The 12,970-nt window shown below is 42.7% G+C and overlaps 1 long non-coding RNA gene across 2 annotated transcripts; it reads right to left on the bottom strand.

The window, feature by feature from the left end:
- Positions 1–3,292: 3,292 nt before the first annotated feature.
- Positions 3,293–4,911, bottom strand: LOC127907250 (uncharacterized). Of its 2 annotated transcripts, none has more exons than XR_008063895.1 (3): positions 3,795–4,911; positions 3,598–3,702; positions 3,293–3,430 (listed from the first exon to the last, which is right to left on the bottom strand). It is a non-coding gene; the product is annotated as an uncharacterized LOC127907250 (long non-coding RNA). The 2 variants fall into 2 exon arrangements; XR_008063896.1 differs by having other exon boundaries at positions 4,280–4,911.
- Between the last annotated feature and the right edge of the window lie 8,059 nt (positions 4,912–12,970).

Below are 12,970 nucleotides of genomic sequence, written 5' to 3'. Positions count from 1 at the left end.
CTAAATAACAGCTGGTGCACGATATCGAGCTATATCGAGGTAGAGTATCTCATGATAAGCTGTAGACCACACTATCTACCTAGAGAGTTATCATCTGTGTTTTTCGTAGCTGTTTTACATACCACCACAGTCAGAGGCTGGTACTAAGACAGCATTAAATGAGCTGTATTCTGCCATAAGCAAACAAGAAAACGCTCACCCAGAGGAGGCGCTCCAAGTAGCCTGGGGACTATAATGCAGTGAAACTTAAATCCATTTTACCAAATTTCCACCAGTATGTTAAATGTGCAACCAAAGGAAAAAACTCTGGACCACCTTTACTCCACACACAGAGACGCATACAAAGCTCTCCCTCACCCTCCATTTGGCAAATCTGACCATAATTCTATCCTCCCGATTCCTGCTGACAAGAAAACATTTAAGCAGGAAGCACTAGTGACTAGATCAATAAAAAAAGTGTTCAGAAGCAGCTGATGCTAAACTACAGGACTGTTTTGCTAGCACAGACTGGAATATGTTCTGGGATTCCTCCGATGGCATTGAGGAGTACACCACATCAGTCACTGGCTTCATCAATAAGTGCATCGATGACGTTGTCCCCACAGTGACCGTACGTACATACCACAACCAGAAGCCATGTATTACAGGCAACATCCACACTGTGCTAAAGGTTAGAGCTGCAGATTTCAAACAGCGGGACTCTAACCCGGAAGTTTATAAGAAATCCCGCAATGCCCTCCGACGAACCATCAAACAGGCAAAGCGTCAATACAGGATTAAGATCAAATCGTACTATACCGGCTCTGACACTCGTCGTATGTGGCAGGGCTTGCAAACCACTACAGATTACAAAGGGGAGCACAGCCACGAGCTGCCCGGTGACACAAGCCTACAAGACGAGCTAAATTACTTCTATGTTCACTTCGAGGCAAATAACACTGAAAGCTGCATGAGAGCACCAGCTGTTCCGGAATACTGTGTGATCATGCTCTCCACAGCCAATGTGAGTAAGACATTTAAACAGGTCAACATTCACAAGGCCGCAGGGCCAGATGGATTACCAGGACGTGTACTGCGAGCATGCGCTGACCAACTGGAAAGTGTCTTCACTGACATTTTCGACCTCTGAGTCTGTAATACCAACATGTTTTAAGCAGACCACCAAATGACTACCGACCCATAGCACTCACGTCTGTAGCCATGAAGTGCTTTGAAAGGCGGGTCATGGCTCACATCAACACCATTATCCCAGAAACCCTAGATCCACTCCAATTTGCATACCGCCCCAACAGATCCACAGATTATGCAATCTCTATTGTACTCCACACTGCTCTTTCCCACCTGGACAAAAGGAAAACCTATGTGAGAATGCTATTCATTGACTACAGCTCAGCATTCAACACCATAGTGCCCTCAAAGCTCATCAATAAGCTAAGGACCCTGGGACTAAACACCTCCCTCTGCAACTGGATCCTGGACTTCCTGTCGGGCCGCCCCCATGTGGTAAGGATAGGTAACAACTTATCTGCCACGCTGATCCTCAACATAGGGGCCCCTCAGGGGTGCGTGCTCAGTCCCCTCTTGTACTCCCTGTTCACTCATGACTGCATGGCCAGGCACGACTCCAACACCGTCATTCATGTTTGCCGATGACACAACAGTGGTAGGCCATGCTCACTGACCACGAAAAGACAGCCTATAGGAAGGAGGTCAGAGACCTGGCAGTGTGGTGCCAGGACAACAACCTCTCCATCAACGTGATCAAGACAAAGGAGATGAGGAAAGAAGGCAGAGCACGCCCCCATTCTCATCGACGGGGATGCAGTGGAGCAGGTTGAGCGCTTAAAGTTCCTTGGTGTACATATCACCAACAAACTAACATGGTCCAAGCACACCAAGACAGTCGTGAAGAGGGCACGACAAAACCTATTCCTCCTCAGGAGACTGAAAAGATTTGACATGGGTCCTCAGATCCTCAAAAGGTTCTATAGCTGCCCCATCCTGACTGATTGCATCACTGCCTGGTATGGCAACTGCTCGGGCCCTGGACCGCAAGGCACTACAAAGGGTAGAGCATACGGCCCAGTACATCACTGGGGTCAAGCTTCCAGCCATCATGGACCTCTATACCAGGCAGTGTCAGAGGAAGGCCCTAAAAATTGTCAAAGACTCCAGCCACCCTACTCATAGACTGTTCTCTCTGCTACCGCACGGCAAGCGGTACCGGAGCGCCAAGTCTAGGTTCAAGAGGCTTCTAAACAGCTTTTACCCCCAAGCCATAAGACTCCTGAACAACTAATCAAATGGCTACCCAGACTATTTGCATTGCCTCCCCTCTCACCCTCTTTTACACCGCTGCTACTCTCTGTTATCATCTATGCATAGTCACTTCAATAACTCAACCTACATGTTCATATTACCTCAACTAACCGGTGCCCCCGCACATTGACTCTGTACCGGTACCCCCCTGTATATAGTCCCGCTATTGTTATTTTACTGTTTCTCTTTAATTACTTGTTACTTTTATTTCTTATCCATATTTTTTTGGAAACTGCACTGCTGGTTAGGGGCTTGAAAAGTAAGCATTTCACTGTAAGGTTGTGTTCGGCGCATGTGACTAATAAAATTTGATATTGCAAAGAAAAGGTGTAATCTGCTTGACACATTGTTACTTATCTTACAGATCAGTCAGCTAATTTCCCCCTCCATTCATATGCAAATATGTTTGATTCATTTACTGGCTTGTCTGGCTGACATTTTTATTTTAAGCTGCACAGAAATAATATTTTAGTAGACCTCTATTATGCTCCATTCTTTCTTTCTCACATAGCTCATTAATACACCCTTGTGGTGGAATATATCTATTGTAGGTTCCAAGATAGAACAATGAATCATGTTGAACTAACAAATACCATCAAGGGATGGATACCTTACAAATTACAGTAATCAACACCTTGTGAAACAGCTGTGAAAACCAGCCTGGCAATATTTAAGATTTAAATATAAACTTTGACCTTTTTTAGGGTACAGTTGTGTCATTTATTTTCACAGATTTTTTGTTGTTGTACACATGGCAAACATATACTGAATTCTGGTGAGTTGAATAGAGAGGAGGTGGGTGCTGTGGGGTGGGAGGTTCTGACTGTCACATGTTCTCAACAGGCAGCCAGTCTCGGAAAGGGGACTTGAAGAGGGATACTGCAAAGTCTAGGCACTGCTGCCCATTTTGTTCCGAGTGTTTGCAGTGCTAGTGTTTTAATTCTTCTGTGTATCTCACATTATGTTCCCAGTATGATAGAGCAATAACTTTATTAGCAGATAATAACAACAAGACAATAACAGTAGCTGTAGATGATGTCATGAAAATTTGGAGGGTGGTTGGTAATGGATGAACTCGGGTGGATCCACGTCTGGGTGTTGGGCAGAACCCCTAAGTCCCGGATAACAGGTGTAGAGTTAAAGGGAACAGGGTAGGTGATCGCGACATAAACAAGAAAACACACAGGTTACACTTTACCTGAGAAGATTTGATGGATTAGTGCAGTGTCATAAATAGGAGATATTAACATTTCAACAGTTTTTGAAGGTATAGCCTACCTGAAGCTGGTCCCCCTCCAACTCAGAGCAGAGAATTAGACTGACCACAACCCGCTGGTTCTGGTGGATGGGATACCTCCTGGGTGGCTCGGACAGTCAATGGTCCTAAAGTCATTTGGAGAGGTAAATTGAAGAGGTACATTTTTATAAACTCAGCATAACTACCTTCAAATCATGAAAAGGTTCAATAGCTGTACCATTGAGAGCATATTGACTGGCTGCATCACTGCTTGGTATGGTAATAGCACCGAACTCGATCACATGGCGCTACAGAGTGTTGTGAGGACAGCCCAGTACATCATTGTGGCCGAGCTCCCTGCCATCCAGGACCTCTATATCAGGCGGTGTGAAAAGAAGGCCCAGAAAATCGGCAAAGACTTCAACCACCCAAGCCATAAACCTTTCTCTGCTGTTGCACGGCAAGAGGTTCCAGTACATAAAGACTGACACCAACAAGCTCTTGAACAGCTTCTATCCCCAAGCCATATTGAGGGGCGGCAGCGTAGCCTAGTGGTTAGAGTGTTGGACTAGTAACCGGAAGGTTGCAAGTTCAAACCCCCGAGCTGACAAGGTACAAATCTGTCGTTCTGCCCCTGAACAGGCAATTAACCCACTGTTAACTGACTTGCCTAGTTAAATAAAATAAATATGACTGATAATTAACAAAACAGGCCGAATTTACCTTGAATCTTTATTGACCTCTTCCCCTGGTGGTCTGGTTGGTTGGTTCATCCAAACCTGGAGGATGATGATGGCCATCATCACCTTGTAGGTGGCATAGACAGATTCTATAATATTGAACTCTGCTGTGGTCAAATAAAGCAACCATTACAAAAAAACTTAGTGACATTTACCGATCATGAGCCATTGTGAAACAACTTTCATACATTTCAACTCCGGCGCCACAGCCACCCTCAAACTTCTGGCAGGCTAGACGGACCTTTAAGCATGTGACAAATTGAAACGGCTCAAAAAGACAGACTAAAATCATACAGCTAGCTAGGGTAGCTACAAGTCAAGCAGTACTAGAAATAGGCTACCCACAAACATTATCAAGAAGCTCTAGCTTATCTAGCTAGTTACCTAGCAAGCTAGACTGGTGGTTTATAAAAGTCAAAGACAGCTCAACTCGTTTTTATGAATTTCTCATGCATTTAAATGGCTAGACAAATAGACAGCTAATGTAACCTCGATTTGGCAGTCTCATCTAGATCATCATAACCCTGGTGAGTAACGTGAAGCTTCAGACAGGAATTTGTTGTTCTGCATGACAGCCACATTGTCAATTCTATTTATTTATTTTTGTAATTTGGGGGGGGGTGTTATATATTGATAAAAGTCACCTTGTCCGAGAGTGATTAACATGGAACCATTTCTGTGTTTGACCGCTAGGTTTTATGGGTATTATGACTCATACTGTGGGACTCAATTAATGTGGCACTTTAGGAGAACTAACGCAGCAGGTTAGGAGAACTAATGTGTCAGGTTAGGAGAATTAATGTGTCAGGTTAGGAGAATGAGGTTACATTTAGGAAACTCTAGTTAACTCTAGTTAAGCCATGGAATGAGAGAGGCCTCTAGTGGCCAAAAGGCTGTTTTTGCATGGGCAGCACCATTGAGGGCTTCCAGCATGCTTCAGACATTTTAAAGTAGTAGTCAACTGGGTAAAGCCACTTGAATTGATGAAGATGAGTCCTCTATCTATCTCTATGGGTTAGGCTTAGCTAAAATGCTACATCGGTTTATCTAGTTGTCCACGCAATTAGCCACGCTAACCGGTGTCAACAAATCTGCCCAATTAGCTGATTCGCTTTCCACATTCCAACGTCTGTTGATCCACCCACTTCTTTCGCAACGCCCACATTCAGACACTCCACGTAAAAATGGTTACCCATGACTCAACATTTTAAAGACAGCATGAAAGTGTTCGAGCAGTAAGCCTAACAAAGCCGACTTCTTCATATACCTCCATATCAAACACTCACAAACTGATAGCATAACATGGGTACTATTAAAGCTGCAGTATGCAACTTTTTGGGCGACCTGACCAAATTAACATAAATGTGAATTATAGATCTGTCATTCTCATTAAAAGTAAGTAAGAAGAAGTAGATCTGTTCTATGTGCACCTTTTCTATGCTTCCCATTCTTAAGTTTATTTTTGCCGGCTATATCAAGTAGGACATAGGCAGCCAGTGAAAATAAGACTGTTCTTAACTGACTTGCCTAGTTAAATAAAGGTAAAATAAAAATAAAATAAAAAAGGTAAATACAGGACTATTAAAGGCCCAGTACTACTTTGATGAAAATAAATAATTATAATTTAAGCTGTTTTTAAATTGACGTTGCTATATACAGTACCTACTGTATTTACCTCAGCCTGCTTAGTCAGCTAGCTAGCCTTTTTTGCTAATGTTAGCTAGCTAACTGTTATTGTAGCTTTCTCTTTTCATGTAGTTTACACTTCAATGGCATCACTCGAGGAGATTGTCTTTATCTTTCCAACCAGGCAAAGTACAATGAAGGCACTACTGACCTTGACAAGTGGCACAACATTTGTGGAGGGCAGAGAAATTCACAATTCAGGGTAATGTTAAGTTGTTATGTCTATTGTTCAATTTGTGGAACTGCTGTGATCACTCATTATCTTTAATGTTGTGATTCACAGACACACGATGACCACGATTTGAATGCTGCAACTGAGACGGAATGACGTCATTGGGACACACTCTGAGACCTCCAGTATGACTCGACTTGGGCCAGATATTTGTGACAGATCTAAAATGGGTGCCGAAGCACACCAGCATCCCATTTTATGTTTATTCTATGGCCAACCATCTCTCTAGCTCCCCATTATGCCATTTATGCCCCAGGGTCAATGGTCCCTCAACTTCAGACACTTTGAAACTCTCCATCTTATCTCTAGAAACCCACCCTTCCTTCACCCATTTTCCCTATGCTTCTTCCTTCACTTGTTAGGGCCAATTTCAAGTTTTCATAACAATCAGTAATCAGCCTTTTTGGACCCCGATTATGGCCGATTACATTGCAATCCACGAGGAAACTGCGTGGCAGGCTGACTACCTGTTAAGCGAGTGCAGTGTCAAAAGGTCCTTGTGGCTGCAAGGAGACAAGGTAAGTATGCTACATAATTATGACATAACATTGAATTTCGTGCAATGTAACAGCAATATTTAGACTTAGGGTTGCCTCCCGTTCGATAAAATACAGAACGGTTCCGTATTTCACTGAATGAATAAACGTTTCTTTTTGAAATTATAAGTTTCCGGATTTTACCATATTAATGACCAAAGGCTAGTATTTCTGTGTGTTTATTATATTATAATTAAGTCTGATTTGATATGGTCTGACTGAGTGGTGGTAGGCAGCAGCAGGCTCGTAAGCATTCATTCAAACAGCACTTTACTGCGTTGTCCAGCAGCTCTTAGCAATGCTTGAAGCACAGTGCTGTTTATGACTTCAAGCCTATCAACTCCCGAGATTAGAATGACAATACTAAAGAGCCTATAAGAACATCCAATAGTCAAAGGTATATGAAATAGTAATGTTGTAGAGATAAATAGTTGACCGTCATAATTCCTATAATAACTACAACCTAAAACATAACTGTGAATATTGAAGAACTGGGAATATTGAACCACTAGCTTTCATATGTTCTCATGTTCTGAGCAAGGAACTTAAACGGTCTCAACCTTTAAGTATTTACTGAAGACTCATCTCTTCAGTGGGTCATATGATTGAGTGTAGTCTGCCCCAGGAGTGTGAAGGTGAGCCCTTGCTGTCTCTGCCTGGCCGGTTCCCCTCTTTCCACTGGGATTCTCTGCCTCTAACCCTATTACAGGGACTGAGTCACTGGCTTACTGGTGCTCTTTCATGCCGTCACTTGAGTGGGTTGAGTCACTGATGTGATCTTCCTGTCTGGGTTGGCACCCCCTCTTGGGTTGTGCCGTGGCGGAGATCTTTGTGGGCTATACTCAGCCTTGTCTCAGGATGGTAAGTTGGTGGTTGAAGATATCCCTCTTGTGGTGCGGGGGCTGTGCTTTGGCAAAGTGGGTGGGGTTATATCATTCCTGTTTGGCCCTGTCCGGGGCTATCATCGGATGGGGCCACAGTGTCTCCTCACCCCTCCTGTCTCAGCCTCCAGTATTTATGCTGCAGTAGTTTATGTGTCAGGGGGCTATTGTCAGTTTGTTATATCTGGAGGACTTCTCCTGTCTTATCCGGTGTCCTGTGTGAATTTAAGTATGCTCTCTCTAATTCTCTCTTTTGGAGGACCAGAGCCCTAGGACCATGCCTCAGGACTACCTGGCATGATGACTCCTTGCTGTCCCCAGTCCTCCTAGCCGTGCTGCTGCTCCAGTTTCAACTGTTCTGCCTGTGGCTATGGAATCCTGACCTGTTCACCAGACGTGCTACCTGTCCCAGACCTATTATTTGACCATGCTGGTCATTTATGAACATTTGAACATCTTGGCCATGTTCTGTTATAATCTCCACCCGGCACAGCCAGAAAAGGACTGGGATACCCCTCATAGCCTGGTTCCTCTCTAGGTTTCTTCCTATGTGTTGGCCTTCCTAGGGAGTTTTTCCTAGCCAACATGCTTCAACACCTGTATTGCTTGCTGTTTGGGATTTTAGGCTGGGTTTCTGTACAGCACTTTGAGATATCAGCTGATGTATGAAGGGCTATATAAATCAATTTGATACATTAGCTTTTTTTACATGGCACATATTGCACTTTTTTATTTTTTTTGCATTATTTTTTGCATTATTTAAACCAAATTGAACATGTTTCATTATTTATTTGAGACTAAATAATATTTATGTATTATATTAAGTTAAAATAAAAGTGTTCATTGTTCATTCAGTATTGTTGAAATTGTCATTACATTTCATTACATTTCATTACATTTAAGTCATTTAGCAGACGCTCTTATCCAGAGCGACTTACAAATTGGTGCATACACCTTATGACATCCAGTGGAACAGCCACTTACAATAGTGCATCTAAATCTTTTTAGGGGGGGTGAGAAGGATTACTTACCCTATCCTAGGTATTCCTTGAAGAGGTGGGGTTTCAGGTGTCTCCGGAAGGTGGTGATTGACTCCGCTGTCCTGGCGTCGTGAGGGAGTTTGTTCCACCATTGGGGGGCCAGAGCAGCGAACAGTTTTGACTGGGCTGAGCGGGAACTGTACTTCCTCAGTGGTAGGGAGGCGAGCAGGCCAGAGGTGGATGAACGCAGTGCCCTTGTTTGGGTGTAGGGCCTGATCAGAGCCTGGAGGTACTGAGGTGCCGTTCCCCTCACAGCTCCGTAGGCAAGCACCATGGTCTTGTAGCGGAATTATTATTATCATTATTACAAATATAAACTCAGCAAAAAAATAAACGTCCTTTCACTGTCAACTGCATTTATTTTCAGCATGTGTAAATATTTGTATGAACATAAGATTCAACAACTGAGACATAAACTGAACAAGTTCCACAGACATGTGACGAACAGAAATGGAAAAATGTAATCAAAAGTAACAGTCAGTATCTGGTGTGGCCACCAGCTGCTTTAAGTACTGCAGTACATCTCCTCTTCATCGACTGCACAAAATTTGCCAGTTCTTGCTGTGAGATGTTACTCCACATTTCCACCAAGGCACCTGCAAGTTCCCAGACATTTCTGAGGGGAATGGCCCTAGCCCTCACCCTCCAATCCAACAGGTCTCAAACTTGCTCAATGGGTTTGAGATCCGGGCTCTTCGCTGGCCATGGCAGAACACTGACATTCCTGTCTTGCAGGAAATCACACACAGAATGATCAGTTTGGCTGGTAGCATTGTCATGCTGGAGGGTCATGTCAGGATGAGTCTGCAGGAAGGGTACTACATGAGGGAGGAGGATGTCTTCCCTGTAACGCACAGCATTGAGACTGCCTGTAATGACCACAAGTACAGTCCGATGGTGACACACCGCCCCAGACCATGACGGACCCTCCACCTCCAAAAGGTGTTGATATAGTTGTGTTAAGGCATGGCTTCCTTGTTTTGAGTCTGTTAAATGTGTTTCTCATTCTGCTGGAGTGACCTAGTATTTTACATAAAACTTACCTTACGCATTCAGTTTTTCCATTTGTAACTCACCCACATAAATCACAATATGCTGTTTTACATTGTGTTATTTCTGCTGGTCTATTTCCTCATATGGAAAAGCAGAAGAATCTGTGTGCTCTCGGACAGTAATAATAGTTCCTGTGGTGCACTTCGATGTCCCATGTTTGTGACATTGATCAATACATTTAAGGTTGACTTAACTTCAGAAGTGTATATATTATGTATGAAAGGCACATGTATGCGTTGTTTACTATTTCGATTTTTTTTAAAACAATGTAATTGTTGGTTCAGGTGTTTGACGTGATTGATGGGGGACTAGGTGCATTCTTGTCAAATAAAACATGCTTATTCATTCATGATTACGGATACATTCTGCAACGAGTTAATCTGGCTTTGAATCTTCAGCAGAAAACGTCAAGTTAGTTCTAAATTGCTTTTATAGAGCAGTGCATTCGGACACTATGAATTTAAATATATTTCACCTTGTTCATATAGTTGTCAGAAATGATAAGCGATTACATTAAAGACCTCCACTGGCTGAAGGAGAAGAGGATCTGGTAAAGTAAGTATGTTGCTAATATCATCTAGGTACAGTGCTTGCGAAAGTATTTGGCCCCCTTGAACTTTGACCTTTTGCCACATTTCAGGCTTCAAACAAAGATATAAAAGTGTATTTTTTTGTGAAGAATCAACAAGTGGGATACAATCATGAAGTGGAACGACATTTATTGGATATTTCAAACTTTTTTAACAAATCAAAAACTGAAAAATTGGGCGTGCAAAATTATTCAGCCCCCTTAAGTTAATACTTTGTAGCGCCACCTTTTGCTGTGATTACAGCTGTAAGTCGCTTGGGGTATGTCTCTATCAGTTTTGCACATCGAGAGACTGAATTTTTTTCCCATTCCTCCTTGCAAAACAGCTCGAGCTCAGTGAGATTGGATGGAGAGCATTTGTGAACAGCAGTTTTCAGTTCTTTCCACAGATTCTCGATTGGATTCAGGTCTGGACTTTGACTTGGCCATTCTAACACCTGGATATGTTTATTTTTGAACCATTCCATTGTAGATTTTGCTTTATGTTTTGGATCATTGTCTTGTTGGAAGACAAATCTCCGTCCCAGTCTCAGGTCTTTTGCAGACTCCATCAGGTTTTCTTCCAGAATGGTCCTGTATTTGGCTCCATCCATCTTCCCATCAATTTTAACATCTTCCCTGTCCCTGCTGAAGAAAAGCAGGCCCAAACCATGATGCTGCCACCACCATGTTTGACAGTGGGGATGGTGTGTTCAGGGTGATGAACTGTGTTGCTTTTACACCAAACATAACATTTTGCATTGTTGCCAAAAAGTTCAATTTTGGTTTCATCTGACCAGAGCACCTTCTTCCACATGTTTGGTGTGTCTCCCAGGTGGCTTGTGGCAAACTTTAAATGACACTTTTTATGGATATCTTTAAGAAATGGCTTTCTTCTTGCCACTCTTCCATAAAGGCCAGATTTGTGCAATATACGACTGATTGTTGTCCTATGGACAGAGTCTCCCACCTCAGCTGTAGATCTCTGCAGTTCATCCAGAGTGATCATGGGCCTCTTGGCTGCATCTCTGATCAGTCTTCTCCTTGTATGAGCTGAAAGTTTAGAGGGACGGCCAGGTCTTGGTAGATTTGCAGTGGTCTGATACTCCTTCCATTTCAATATTATTGCTTGCACAGTGCTCCTTGGGATGTTTAAAGCTTGGGAAATCTTTTTGTATCCAAATCCGGCTTTAAACTTCTTCACAACAGTATCTCAGACCTGCCTGGTGTGTTCCTTGTTCTTCATGATGCTCTCTGCGCTTTTAACAGACCTCTGAGACTATCACAGTGCAGGTGCATTTATACGGAGACTTGATTACACACAGGGGAATTGTATTTATCATCATTAGTCATTTAGGTCAACATCGGATCATTCAGAGATCCTCACTGAACTTCTGGAGAGAGTTTGCTGCACTGAAAGTAAAGGTGCTGAATAATTTTGCACGCCCAATTTTTCAGTTTTTGATTTGTTAAAAAAGTTTGAAATATGCAATAAATGTCGTTCCACTTCATGATTGTGTCCCACTTGTTGTTGATTCTTCACAAAAAAATACAGTTTTATATCTTTATGTTTGAAGCCTGAAATGTGGCAAAAGGTCGCAAAGTTCAAGGGGGCCGAATACTTTCGCAAGGCACTGTAGGTACAGTTGAAGTCGGAAGTTTACATACACATTAGCAAAATATATTTAAATTAAGTTTTTCACAATTCCTGACATTTAATACAAGTAAAAAATGTTGTTTTATTTCTTTCATCACATTCCCAGTGGGTCAGAAGTTTACATAAATTGGGTGAATTTTGGCCCATTCCTCCTTGCCCACACACGCTTTTTCAGTTCTGCCCACAAATTTTCCATAGGATGAGGCCAGGGCTTTGTGATGGCCACTCCAAAACCTTGACTTTGTTGTCATTAAGCCATTTTGCCATAACTTTGGAAGTATGCTTGAGGTCATTGTCCAGTTGGATGACCCATTTGTGACCAAGCTTTAACTGATGTCTTGAGATGTTTCTTCAATATATCCACATAATTTTCTTTCCTCATGATGCCATCTATTTTGTGAAGTGCACCAGTCCCTCCTGCAGCAAAGCACCCCCACAACATGATGCTGCCACCCCCATGTTTCACGGTTGGGATGGTGTTCTTCGGCTTGCAAGCCTCCCCCTTTTCCTCCAAACATAATAAAGGTCATTATGGCCAAACAGTTCTATTTTTGTTTCATCATACCAGAGGACATTTCTCCAAAAAGTACTATATTTGTCCCCATATGCAGTTGCAAACCATAGTCTGGCTTTTTTTAATGATGGTTTTGAAGCAGTTGCTTCTTCCTTGCTGAGCAGCCTTTCAGGTTATGTTGATACAAAACTCATTTTACTGTGGATATGGATACTTTTGTACCCGTTTCCTCCAGCAGCTTCACAAGGTCCTTTGCTGTTGTTCTGGGATTGATTTGCACCTTTCGCACCAAAGTACATTTTTCTCTAGGAGACAGAACACATCTCCTTCCTGAGCGGTATGACGGCTGCATGGTACCTTCAGGCATTTGGAAATTGCTCCCAAGAATGAACCAGACTTGTGGAGGTCTACGATTTGTTTTCTGAGGTCTTGGCTGATTTCTTTTGATTTTCCCATGATGTCAAGCAAAGAGGCACTGAGTTTGAAGGTAGGCCTTGAAATACATCC

Source organism: Oncorhynchus keta, chromosome 14, assembly GCF_023373465.1.
Source record: "Oncorhynchus keta strain PuntledgeMale-10-30-2019 chromosome 14, Oket_V2, whole genome shotgun sequence".
NCBI lineage: Eukaryota > Metazoa > Chordata > Actinopteri > Salmoniformes > Salmonidae > Oncorhynchus > Oncorhynchus keta.
The sequence above is the reverse complement of the archived record's forward strand: the minus strand, read 5'-3'. Positions and strand labels throughout refer to the sequence as shown.